The 10,540-nt window shown below is 40.0% G+C and overlaps 1 pseudogene; it reads left to right on the forward strand.

The window, feature by feature from the left end:
* Positions 1-8,318: 8,318 nt before the first annotated feature.
* The window catches only part of LOC107680415 (extracellular calcium-sensing receptor-like), a 26,533-nt pseudogene continuing 24,311 nt past the window's right edge, over positions 8,319-10,540 (forward strand).

Consider the following 10,540-nt stretch of genomic DNA (forward strand, 5'->3'; position numbering starts at 1 on the left):
CCTATCAGCGTCAGCTACACTCCCACCAAATTACCTTTGATTTATCTGAAAAACCTACAAAATGCAAACAATCAAATAATCAATGGAAATTTCCAAGCATCAACATAGTACATGAAATCAAACAACATAATTCATAACCTACAATTCATAATTGTACACTCTTCAGCTAAAATAAACAAACTGTTCACCATATATCACATTTTAATATTAAACAATGTTAAGCTCAATACAAAATCAACATGTGACCAAGATACAAACTAATGCCAACATATCAATGTGACCGATATTCTAATAAAGTAACAGGGCAATTTAATTTTTTCACTTTTGGCTACAAGAACTACCAACTTTTGAATAGGGCATTCAATAATGGAGGGTTTAGTGAGGCGTTCACCGCTTTTTTCCAACCCCAGATCCCCCATCTGTATTGTGGCCTTCCGCACCAATCCATCATCGTCCTTGCAAACTTCAAGTACCCTAGCCAACCTCCATTCGTTACGAGGTACTTCCTCTTCCTTCACAATGACAACATCACCAACTTGCACATTCCGTCTTGGTATGTGCCACCTTTGCCTAAGGGAGATGTTAGCAAGATAGTCTGTCCTCCATCTGCTCCAAAACTGTTCACACAAATATTGCACCTGCCTCCACCATTTCTTCACATAAATATCTTCCTTGACGAATGTACCTGGTGGAGGGAGTGGAACAGATGACTTCATGGTAAGCAGATGGTTAGGGGTTAGAGGCTCTAAGCTTGAGGGATCACTGAGGCCATCTACTGTCAGTGGACAGTTATTGACTATAGACATTGCTTCATAGAAGAACGTACGTAAGGAAGCATCATTTAGTCTCCCAGCACTTTGTGCAAAAACTGAACTCATTACACCCTTAACGGTTTTAATCTGCCGCTCCCAGATGCCTCCAGTGTGACTTGAACTGGGTGCATTCAGACAGAAGTCGCACTGCTTGTTTGCCAGATATGCTGCCACCCTCTCTTTACTCACTTCTTTTAAGGCATTCTTCAACTCACTCTTTGCCCCTACGAAGTTAGTTCCTTGGTCTGATCTAATTTGTCTAAAAGCTCCGTGGATAGCTATGAAACAACATAAAGCATTGATGAAAGCATCAGTTGTCATGTCTTCCAACATCTCTATTGGCACTTTTCCACTGCATGGTACGACTCGGCTCGGCACGGTTTGCGTTTCCACTACAGTTTAGTATCGCTTTAGATTATTCACATGTCGTTATAGTTGCGCCGCCTCTACTGCCACGACTCCTAAAAAAAACATTTTCATTCCGCGTCGCCCCATCAAGCTCTAGCTGGATCCTCTCCTCTGCTATCAATGAGAGGAACGTCTGTACTTCCATAACAGACAACGAAACTTTTTGGTTGTTAAAAAAAGGTGCGCTCGTTCAAAACAGTTGCGTTCGATCCTTCGCTGGATGTGCTGATTTAAATCTAGTGGTTCTGTTGTGTTTGTGCCGCAAGTTCAGTGACGTAGGTAGAGACGATTCTCTCCGGCCAATCCGTGATCAGCAGAGTTTACACGTCACGTTTTGGTAACGGTACGGTTCACTTGGAACCTCAACCGAGGTGGTACTAAAAAAAGTACCAGGTACCAGGTACTGTACCCAGTGGAAAACCCCCCAAAAGTGAACCGTACTGAGCCGTACCGTGCCGTACCATGCAGTGGAAAAGCGCCATATGTGGACAGCTCTGGAGCAGAGACAAGTGAAAAGAAGACCATACTATATTTACAGTATATTCCTTGCGACCTTGCTTGGTGCAAAAAGAACCAAAACAGTCCATGCCACAATAAGTAAATAGCGGAGAAGGATCAGTACGGTCACGGGGAAAATCTGCCATTCGTTGTTGTTCTGGTGGCCTACGAGCTCTCCTACAAGGAACACACTGCCGTATGTACTGGGCTACCACCTTGCTGCCATCAATAATCCAGAAGCCATTGGCTCGCAGTTATTTCAGAGTCTGTCCCCTGCCTTGATGTTTAATTTTTTGATAATGATGTCCTATAATAAGGCATGTGACAACACTATCCCTTGGGAGGATTGCTGGATGCCGCAATTCAAAACGTACAGATGCATTCCTCAGTCATCCTCCCATCCTCATTATTCTATCTTGCATGAATAGATCCAGCTGATAGAGGGGATGATTGCAAGGCAGCTTCCCAGGTTCCTGGCTAAGTACATACAGCTCTTCTTTAAAGGCATTCTGTTGTGAATAAGAGTGAATGAAGCCCTCCTTCTTTCCTCCACACTTAAAGGCTCTAGTATCTTCACCTTCTTTACTAGTCTTTGAATCCAGGCAATGACGTTCACAGCTGTAGTCCTTTTTGAGAACTGTGATATTTGCTGTTGAAAATCCACTTGCTTTATGGCCTCGGTCTTCAATACTTGGATGGCCTTGACCTCCGGGTCTCCCACCGACAGCTCTAACGTACAGCATCTATAGAACATGATAAAATGCAATAGAGGTGTGATGTGCAGTTTCTGTCTGGTGTTGAGGTTATTCTAAACTATTCTACTGAATCCTAAATAAGTGTACAGAAACACACACACACACACACAACCAAGTCAATATAAAGTCAAACACAAGAGTCATGCGAAGTGCCGATTTTTTCAAACCAGCTGTCCCGAACTTCCGATACTGCATGACGTTCGAAGCTTCAAACGTCATCAGTCACGTGGTATTGTCATTTCGATACAAGCATCGGCACAGTGTGTGATACAATAGTGTTTTGAAAACTGCGTTGGAGCATCTGAGCCTCAGTATCAATCGTCCCATCACTAATATGGACTCAAAGTTTGGAGAAACAAACTACATGGTAGTGTTATCATAAATATCTATATTTGATACCGATACTGAAATATCTGACACGGTTCCATTACTCATTTTCCACAGTATTTACCGTATATAGCCTACACTGATACAAGCTGCGTCTCTCTTTCCTCTCCGACAGAGTTTGACTCACATCCACCTCCTGTCGATTACAGAGTCTGAATGTCCATGCGGGATTGCAGGTATTCCGCATAATTTTAATCATTATGTGGCGAGCGCTTTATTGTAACATGAGAACACAGTCATGTAATCGCAGAAAACTGGATGCGAGCTCTCAAATAGACCTAATTATTCAAATGAACTGCCTGTCCTCTCACGCCGATATTGTTTGTGCACAGACTGTGTGCAATCGTGATCTCTCCGTGCTTTTAAAGTAGAAATTATTTCTCTTTGCTTCTGGATTAAACTTTGTCAAAAGTTATCAACCATTCAGAATAGATCCACCCACGCCTGAGCGATGAAAATCCTACTGGAAATTGTATTGGCTGTAAGTGAAATGCACCAGAAAGTCTTTCAACAATCTAAGATGGAATGGAACTTTTATTCCTTTACAATGTAAGTTTATGCTAGAAATGTTTTGGAATGGAATATTTGTCTGATTTGTAAATATAAATATCCTAGTCTGCCTAACGGCATCATTACATTGTACAGTCAGGTCAAAGCCATATGATGTTCCATTATTCTAAATAAATAACATACATGGCTCTAAAATCACTGCTTTAAAAAAATCAGTGCATATTTTGAATACCTCAAACTGAATTGAGGTCATTTGTTTTATAATTTTATTACTGACTGTGTACTTGTCTTTTTTTTGTGAATTAAATTCAGTTTGAAATCAAAGTTGAAATCAAGCTTCCTTGTGCTGTAAGCTTTTGCAACAAAGTTACCCTATTTTAAAGACACAAATACACAGAATGAGCAAATGTTTAAGATTGAGATTTTTGTAATGGTAATTGATCAATATTTATATGTATGTAAATAAAAGCCTATATTAAAATATGTTCATCATATAAAGCGGATGTGTCTTTTTAGAAGACTTGGATTAAACCAATTTCAAAGCTTGAAATAATGAGTGCCTTGAAAAAGGGGATGGAAAAAAAAAAAAAAAAAAAGTAAATATCTATATTGTAGTATACAATATGTGTTAGTTTTGTCAGAGGTATTGAAAATGATTAGTCGTCATGAAATCAAAAATTACCTTACTTACTTTTTTAGTGCACATTACAAGTCTTGTGGTGAACAATTGAACCATGTAAGTCAATACACTGAAAACAAATTGTCTGCCATCGCTTCGCTCTGGAACGGCGTTCTCGCTCTGATGACCTCAGTTTGATGGCTTGGGGAGAATCCTCTTGTTAAGTCATGACGTAAAGACTGCTGTTTCCGGGTCCATACCTCTACTCATTTCACTTGAGAATACTATCTCAACAGCCATTTATGAGCACTATTTAATTAATATTACATATTAAAGCTAAGCATTTAAAAATTTGCTGTGCACACTACAGCTGGGGCGTCTGTCAGAGGGTTAGGACCCAGAAGCAGTAAAGCATTATGTCAGACGTAACAAGCAGATATTCTTAACCACTCCTATCCGACCGTGAATCTGCTATGAGCAAGAGGTGGAGTGGAGGTGCACCACAATAAAACCCCGCGCCCTTTTTTAATATTTCACTTGGAAATACACCACAACACTGAAGTCAGTTGCAACTTCCAGTTCACGGGTACTTTCAAATTGATTTTTTTCAAGGTATTGAAGTTAGAAATTCCTGTATCGTGACCACCAGTTTCACATAATTTCTCAATAATATAAAAGTGGGTTTTGCTCAAAGTAGCTATTATCCACATAGATCTTTGATATGAATATTTTTTGGTAATTCATTAAATATCGCTGGCTAAAAAGTAACTAGTAATACTAATACTCTGAGTAGTCTTTGAGAGGAGTACTTTGTACTTTTACTTAAGTACTGTTTTGACACCAGTACTTTTACTTGTAATTGAGTATTATTTCAGCAATGTAACAGTACTTGTACTCAAGTACAAATTTTCATTACTCTTTCCACCACTGCTGTTGAGTCACAGATGGATCAAAGCTGCGTGAGAAAATCCTCCACCGGCATTGTATTAGAACTGCACGCCAAACCCGCGAGAGTCCACCACAGGAGGAAGATGCAGAATTGCACGCTGAAACTTGCAGCAACCAACACGGCAAGGGCTGCCGAACAGCACCCAAAGTCCCAGGAGTAGCGTAGCAGAGTCGTGCACTGAAGACAACAGCCTCTTTCATCACAAGCACCCTTACCGCGTGCAGAGACCCTGAAGCGGCAAGCCGCGCACTGAAACCGGAGGACCACCGCCAACGCAGACTTCAGTAGAACGGAATTAGGCCACGTTTTCACTGTAACTACTCGCTGGTCATTAAACAGTCAACACATCCAAAGCACTGACGTCCATACGTTATATTTATTCATATGGAACACCGTGAAAACTAAACACAAAAATAGAAACAAAGAAAACACAGTTTTACACACACCATTACTATGGACATCAAAAACCAAAAAAAATTAAATATACTAACATTAACACTTTTACCGTGTTTGCCTGGTAATCAGCAGTAGAATCGTCAGGTGCACTAACATGTGTATCTGAATTCACGTCTTGCAATTCACTTTGCGCTAAGACTTCCAGGTTAAGTAAATCTTGTGGTGATGTTTTAAGCTCAAAATATACTTCAATTTTGACATGAACGATCAGCTTACACATACAGGTAAATAGGCATAGCCTTTCAAAGTATACTGCATTTGATAGCATGTGCAAACACATATGCACTAGAAAGTTTCATGTTTCTCTAGTGTCTACGCTATTTCCCTCCAAGTTATGACTGCTAAAAATGTCTTTGATTTTTTTAAACTAGAATTATGGTTATGTCTTAATCCGTTCACACAAACACTCATAAATGCAGGCATTGTTCTTGCACCTTCCAGAAGTTTGTTTTTGTTGTTCCATCTCTTTCAAACTTTTTTTTTTTTAAACCTGGGCCAGTGTTGCTTCCTTTTGGACAACCAATTAATGTCAAAAAGTTCAAGGCACTTTTCTGAGAAAAACTAGATTGTGCACTTATAATACGTGCTTTTAATGCCCTTGTGAAAAAGAAGTGTGCTTAAGTATTACTTATACATACATTTTACATAATTATAATTTTATAGTGTTTTAAATAAGTACACTTATTTTGATATATTTACCAATGTACTAAATCACATGTAAAATAATTGATTTTAATTTCAACTTAAGTGTGTTATCCAAAATTACATTTGTTAATGTATTTTAAATGTATTTAGGCTATAATGAAGTGAAGTGAAGTGACGTGACATGTGGCCAAGTATGGTGACCCATACTCAGAATTAGTGCTCTGCATTTACCCATCCAAAGTGCGCACACACACAGCAGTGAACACACACACACCGTGAACACACACCCGGAGCAGTGGGCAGCCATTTATGCTGCGGCGCCCGGGGAGCAGTTGGGGGTTCGGTGCCTTGCTCAAGGGCACCTCAGTCGTGGTATTGAAGGTGGGAGAGAGCGCTGTACATTCACTCCCCCCACCTACAATCCCTGCCGATACGAGACTCAAACCCACAACCTTTGGGTTATGAGTCCGACTCTCTAACCATTAGGCCACGACTTCCCCTCGTATATTTGACTTCCCCTCGTATATTTGACTTCCCCAAATATATACTGTGTGTATTAATGCACTTGAAATTTATTTTTCTTCTAAACTTCAATACACTTTCTTATACAGTATACTCCAATAAAACATATTGTTGAAATTTTCATCACCAACTCCTTGAAGTTTAATTTTCTACATAATATTTGACATACTGTGTCATTTACGAGAGTACTGTATTTGTACACTATGTAATAGTAATGTACTGTTTTCAGATCATCGCTGGTGCTTCCGCAATGAAGAACGAGTGTGTGCACATGGTTCCCAGATTGCAAAAAATAAGCAAAACACCAGGCAGAAAATGTATCCTTTTAACAGAGAAGCTCTGATTTGTAGATTTGAACTCTTGATATCTGGCAACTGCACACATGAGCTTGTGTAGCTGACGTGTGTACAGCAGTCTGGAATAATGTTTTGTCTCCTTTTTTTTCAACAACAACAAACAATTTTTTTTATAGTTTTTATTTTTTTAAATACATTTTAGTCTTGTCATGTTGATATAGTCACAGTTATCGTTTATTGACCTTATTGTTTTCTTGTCATAGTCCCGTCATGAAGAGCCGGCCTAAGTGGCATAAGCGAACTAAGCGGCTGCTTAGGGTCCCCGTGGCCACCAGGGAGCCCCCAAGCGTACATGAATAAAGCAATATTAAAGTATGATTGTATGATTGAGTATATTTAGTATGACAGATGTATGACTTTTATTTAGTTTTTCCTTTTTTTATTCAAAATATCCACAAACTTGTTAACTAGCCTACATCATGAACTATATGATACAGCCCATTTCTCCCGAAATACATGAAAGTAAGTGGCCAGTGAACTGGTAGAAAATAGAGTAAAATTTATGGTTGAAAAGAATAAAACATGTCGTCAAATTTTAATTGAAAGGTTTATTATTGACGCTTTCCATAGAAATCAGTGTGTATTTAACAAACTATAATTTTGTTTTTTGCTAGTACTTAATTGCAATGTCTATTTAAATGTCTGAAATCTTAAAATAAATGAAATAAAGCGGTTGAAAACACTGAACAGTTTTAATATATATAAAAAGAACCGAGCGTGTCTTTCTCTGGCTCAGCGCGAGCCAAAGTGCAGTGCGTCAAAGGGTTAAAATCGATCGCATTTCGGGGGTGGAGGGGGGACAAATTGAACCTGGGGTGGGAGGGGGCCTGGCTGACTAGTTAATTAGCATAGCCTAGGTAGGTTCTTGTTTTAGGGAAGTTCATGTTTGATAAACATCCGTATAGCCTTGACATCATAATATAGGAATATTACAATATTTTATTTTGCTAGTTTTTGATTAAAGTTTTTGTCTTCTGTATAAAAATAACTTTCCTGTGTATATATTTTTGTAATAAACATACGCTTCTGTTTCATAAATTTGGTACTGATAACAGCTTAACATTATTTACCTTAGCCTACCTTTGGGGTCTTGATATTTTCCAATATCATTATGCCTCAATTAGCTAGTTATAGATTAAGAGTTGTTGTTTTAGTTGTGTGTTTAATAATTTATGTTGCTAAAATAACATTCTGTTCCGTAAATGCATTGTCATCTGGTTTATTTAACTACTTTTCAGTACACCACATTAAGTATGCCACTTAATACTGTAAGACTTTGAATGTTATTTTTTATGGAAATACTATCCTTATGCTATTTATTTATTTATTTATATGCTATTTATCATAATGGTTTAATGTTTTCACAGTGTGAATCTACCAGATTTCCGGCTGGCTCAAATAATGATATTTGCCATTGAAGAGATAAATAGAAGTGAAATGTTGCTCCCAAATGTTTCTATTGGTTACCAAATCTATGATACCTGTAGTTCAAGAATGTCTTCTATGAGTGCAACTATGGGACTGATGAATGGTCCAGAGTTTGCAGCAGGGGATACATGCAATGGACAGTCTTCTATACATGCTATCATAGGAGAAACAGAGTCTTCTGCCACAGTGATTCTGTCCAGAACTACAGGACCTTTTAAAATTCCAGTGGTAAGGAGCAAAAACTCTAAATGTTTCACAGTTACCATACTGATGACTGTATCTTTGCTACTTGTGCTTTTATTTTTTTCCTCAGATAAGTCCCTCAGCCACATGTGAATGTTTCAGTAATAGGAAAGATTACCCCTCTTTCTTCAGGACTATTGCTAGTGATTACCACCAGAGTAGTGCACTTGTAAATATAGTCAAGCACTTTGGCTGGTCTTGGGTGGGAGCTGTGAACAGTGACACTGACTATGGAAACAATGGGATGGCCGTTTTTCTAAAAATAGCCCAGGAGGAGGGGATATGTGTGGAGTACGCTGTGAAATTCTACCGAACAGAGACAGAAAAACTCAAAAAAGTAGTAGACACAATTAAAAAAGGCACATCAAAAGTGATTGTTGCATTTGTTTCATTTGTTGAGATGGGCTTACTTATTGATCAGTTAAATATTCAGAACATTACAGGCCTCCAAATAATTGGTGTGAAATCATTGATAACTTTGAAGAGTTTGATCACTGTAGCAACTAGGGCTGGGTGGTATGACGGTATATATATCGTTACCACGGAAGAAAGTGTCTATTGTTAGAGATTTTACTATATCGTGTATTCCGCGGTATGCAAATATATATGCTTAACATAGTACTACTTAAAAGTAATATACACCTTGGAGTGACAAGGAAACATGCATGAATGAGAAAATAAAGAGTGGGAGGCACTTGATAGTTATTAAGTGCAATAAGCAGTGAAAGAGAACTCAATGTGGTGCTCGCGCTGACTGACGTGCATCTCAGACTGCATGCGATCGCCAATTTGGGACTTGCATGATGTTTAATAAAGTTATTAAGCGCAATAAGCAGTGAAAAATAATTTCTCGGTTACGTATTGTAATCCTCGTTCCCTGAAAGGAGGGAACGGAGACATCACGTCGGTGATTGACGAATTGGGAATCTCGCCAGAGAGACCAATCTACTTCGAGTGTAATCTAAACGAGCCAATGCACATTGGCATGCGATGATTGCATCCAGCTGTCGCTGATCGCAGTGCGAGTATAAATATGCAGCAGATGCACCGCATACTCAGGTTTTCGGCTGAGAAGCCGAGCCGGTGACCCGGCCACTCAGCGGTGCTACAGCAGCTGTGGCGATGGGACATGATGTCTCTGTTCCCTCCTTCAGGGAACGAGGGTTACAATACATAACTGAGACATTCCCTTTCAGTTGGCCCTTTTCGACATCACGTCGGTGATCGACAAATTGGGAAACCCTTCCAAAGCACCACGGATGCTGCCCCTTCCAGTGTCCTGTGTGAGCCTCCTGTGCCCCCTTTTTGGAGTAGGCCCAGGGCTCGCAACAAGAAGACCAGTCACTGTTGTCGTAGCTCTACCCACTCAGTGAGATTGGATAAGACTGGGAAAACATGCCCGTTCCCCTTGGATCAGGAACGTTGCGGAAGCCCCATCCTTCCCGAAGGAGGTTTCAGAAGCACTTACGCATATGGAAACCGTTTAGGTGCATTTAGAAGATTTAGAGGTGATTACAACTCTCTTGGGAAATGGCAGAAAGTCTGCTGGGGAAACATGGGATCTGAGGCTATACCGTGAACTTTACACATATGGGATCCACTTAGGTTTCTACATATGGAACCCAGCCCTCTACCGGTTCTCAAGGATTCATCGAATGAGGGCCTGGCACCGGACATTCCGCCACGTCTGGCTGCTGAGGGCATGGAGAAGCTCGACAGGGTCTACAGTACGGACTCTCTGGAGGGGTCTTAGCACGCCGACACTAAACCGAGGCCTCTCGGTGCTTCTACCCGTTGAGGTGAGAACACAGGAGGATACCAGTACAACACGAAGGCTATAGAACCTATCAACGTGTTGGGGGTCGCCCAGCCCGCAGCTCTACAAATGTCTGTCAGCGAGGCCCCACGAGCCAGCGCCCAGGAGGATGCAACACTTCTAGTAGAGTGAGCTC

Source organism: Sinocyclocheilus anshuiensis, unplaced genomic scaffold, assembly GCF_001515605.1.
Source record: "Sinocyclocheilus anshuiensis isolate Anshui unplaced genomic scaffold, SAMN03320099.WGS_v1.1 scaffold1989, whole genome shotgun sequence".
NCBI lineage: Eukaryota > Metazoa > Chordata > Actinopteri > Cypriniformes > Cyprinidae > Sinocyclocheilus > Sinocyclocheilus anshuiensis.